Below are 3,799 nucleotides of genomic sequence, written 5' to 3'. Positions count from 1 at the left end.
GCACGTTCAATCTCTGAGTGAGAGCGTCCTTGGAGTGAATATTAGTCTGGAGGCCCATGGCATGGATGGCGAAGTTCAACTGCCAGCAAAATGCCGAGGTAAGCAAAAAAAAAAAAAAAAAGAAAGAAGGAGGGAAAGGAAGGGAAGAAGTAGCTACTTACCACCATGCAGAGAGCTGAGGCCAGCCTGGTGAGTTGCCTAGGTCCATCCCTCCCCATTCAGCAACCTCGTCATGAGTGACGGCCTTCCGGCTCCTCCGAGTGGCCACAATGTAATTGGTGACGCTTTCCTCCTTCCCCTCGGTAGGGAACTGCAAGAAGGCAATGAAACGAGATTGCACAGACGGAGGGTACTGCTCTTGGGGTAGGACCTCCCCTTCTCGTTCGACACCTCCCATGGCTACTCCCTCAAATGGGACCGGTGGGACCTCTGACAACGGTGGAACGAAGGCCTAGTCCATAGCCTCGAACTCGGCACCCCCGGAAGTGGATGCTCGGTCAGGGCTCGACCTCTTTGCCTTGCGCTTCTAGTTGCTCGATAGAAGGTGATGTGCATCTACACCAGACATGTTGGCTGCCAAAAACCACAAGGCATGAGTCCAGCTCAAAAAAAAAAAAAACAAAGAGCGCGACCTAAAGGCAACTTACCGGGGCTTAGGCCGGCTTGCTCGAGCTTCTCCTCGGCCAAGTAGTCCGAGCAAAGGAAGCCAATTACTTCCCAAGATTACAGCGTCTTCCGGACCTTGGGTTCCAAATCAACACTTGAATCCTGAGTGGCGGCCCTCCAGTGGGTCGGGAAGGGCCACTCCTCGGGGTTGCGAACTATAAAGTAATCCTGCTTCCAGGCGGGGATCCTGTTTGGCAGCTCGTAGAGGAGCTTGAAGCTAGGACGAGGGGAGAAATAGTAGGAACGCCTTTCTAGAGGCGCTCCGGGGGAGGCATTCTTGATGGAAAGAATGGAGGAGAAGGTAGCGAGGTCGAGAGGAAGACAATACTCATAGAACAAAGAAATTGTCCCAACCACATTTCGGATTGAGTTGGGATGAAGTTGGTCTATAGTAACGTTAAAGTGGTTCAAAACTTCCACTATTAGGGGGTGCAGGGGGACACGGAGGCCAGCAATGAGCTGTTCCTGGAAGATCACGATCTTGTCGTGATCATGTTCCTAGGGATAGTCGTCAGATGGGAGACAATAGATGAGATTCCTGGGAAGGTCAAACTGAAGGACTGAGGTCTTGAGTCTCTCCATCGACATGGAGGAAGGACCAAAACTGTCAAGTTCCTTACCCCAAGAAGTGGAAGTCATATCGCCGGAGGCTCAGGAAGCCTCCAGTGCCTGCCCCTTGGGGAGCCCCCAGGCTCCCCCCGAGCTCGAAGGGACGTCACCCTGATGACTGCCCCAAGAAAAGACACGGTGTGGATACCTAGACATTGTTGATAGAACAAGAGGACTCACCAGAAAAAAAAAAAAAAAAAAACTAAGTCGGAAGGCTGGTATGAACAGGAGAAAAGCTCGAGCAACTAGGCAAAGGCGTGACCTCAAATCCGAAAGAAAAGCAAGTTGGCGTAAAAGAAATGAGGCTTGGGGCCCTCCTATTTATAACCATTGTGCCCACAAACCGACGGCTCAGAATAAGGTGAATCCGATGGTCCACAATCAAATTGATCGCACGTCTTCTGAGACTGAAATTTGACTGGCTGCATGTCTTCTAGGATTAAGGTAATGCTGGCCGCACGTCTTCCGAAGCTAAAAGTCGTTTGGCGTGCTTTTTAGCGACCAAAAAGTCCAGAAATCGCCTGACATCCGCGTGTGTATTTAATGCGATCAATCAACACAGTTTGAACTTTGGGTCAAATCCACCCGTCACTCCATAAACTCCTTGCGCTAAAGTAAGACCCTTAGCCCGAGGAGTGGGGGGCAATTGATGGAGGGTGATTTGACCCAACCCCCTAAAAGGGCAACACGTGGACATGACTCGACATAGGTGATAGCTTAGCATGATAGCATGGCTACAACTTGGTGTAACGAGCTCGCTAAAGCTATCGCAGGGCAGCTCGCTACATGCTAGCTCGCCAAGGAACCAGCTCGCTGCATAATAGCTCACCCAAGAACCAACTCACTATGACGCAAGCTCAAGTACCCCGGTATGTTGAAAGGGAACACTCCAAGCTTAGTCTATCCTAGCTCACAAGCTATAGTAATAAGCTCGCTCCAATCCTTAGACAAAAGGATGGCCTTAAAGGAAACCTCAGGCGGAATCACCTCGGGATACCTTCGGGAGCTTGTTACAAAGCAGCCCGCTAATGGGATGGCTCGCTGTGAAGCAGTTCGCTATTGAGCGATAAAGCGTTTTCAGGAAGCTTCTTATATGACAAGACCGTATTTGCCAGACTGCACCACGACCCCTGACCGACGGTGCAGTCCCTGCCAGCCCAGCAGACTGTACCCATGTCTCTCGATAGGTGGCAGCGTGTTTGTCCTCTCTGGGTCGTGTCTCTCATCTGATTGGGTAGTACTCTGCAACGGTTACCTGCGCAGCCCTGACAATAAATGGCTGCGATAGAGGGCCAGAGGCGGTTACGCCCGATTTGGCAAGAACACTAGTATTTAAAAGCACGATTCCCAAGGGGTAAAGGGAATCTGAATCAAACTTGACTTGAATCGATCTAGTGCTATATGCACTCTTAGTTCTCTTTGCATTCTCTATAGCTCTCTCAGAGTTCTAATTTAAGCATCGGAGTATTCCCACCGGGCGAGCTCCCCGATAATCCTTCACCTTCTTCTCCTCTTAGGTGCTGTTTGTTACCAGATAGGAGCGAAGCCCTCGCCAGCTAGGAGTCACCGGATCGCGCTACATCAGTATCGATACTTTGAACTATGCTTATCACTGTTAAACACACAAGTATTCAATACAGCTGTCTACAGTGAACACTGGCATCAGCCGTGATAGGTAGTTCAGCCGGATGTGTATGATTTGATCTCCAGCTCATCCGAACTAATAGATGAGGCTCATGTGGGTTCACTCTTGATATATCTCTGCCCAGTTTAGTGTGCATGATTACGTCTTTGGCCAATCTCCACATCAATGCAAAATTCGTACACGTTCACTTAATTATCTCCCTTTCAATTTCAACCATTTTAGTTGTGATAAAAAGAAAGGTGAGCTATACAATACGGGGTAGCTCTCCACAAACAGTAACTTGAAACAAAGAAAAGAAAAAAACTAATCGGCATAAGAATTTAAGGGGGTGTTGGTTTTTTGGATTTTGAGAGGGGAGAAAGTTGGTCAATGGGATTTTGAGAGGGGGGAAAGTTGACCAAGAAACCCATGTTCATTTTTCAAATTTATGTGGTGATCACTAAAAGTTTATTTTCCTGTGAATCACTTACCCGGGTACGTCCATCTCCTAGGTGGATAAATTAACTTATCTAGAAGAAGTTGCCAATACTTGGATGGGACAAAAATGCCCCTTTTAATAATAGAATTTTTATGGTTAAAATGGGCATTGCCTTATTTAAATGGGAAATAAAAGAACATAGGTAAATGCACTTACCTGGATAAGTGGCATCGAAAAGCGGACAGGGCATAAAGGATAAATAAGACCTAAATTATTTATAAATCCACAGCAGAATTTGCCTCTCTAAGCATACAGGAGAATTGAATGTAAGGATTTCCACCTGTTATATGGCTGAAAAGCAATCACAGGTGATGCTCTACGGGGTGATCCAAGCTTTTAGGTTATTGATAACCAACTTCGGAGGGGATCTCCTTGAATGATGACAGTCCTTTGAGAGAAAT

Source organism: Nelumbo lutea, chromosome 1 (genome assembly GCF_056320005.1).
Source record: "Nelumbo lutea isolate HS-2025 chromosome 1, American lotus-T2T, whole genome shotgun sequence".
Taxonomy (NCBI): Eukaryota; Viridiplantae; Streptophyta; class Magnoliopsida; order Proteales; family Nelumbonaceae; genus Nelumbo; species Nelumbo lutea.
This window is presented reverse-complemented; position numbering follows the sequence as displayed.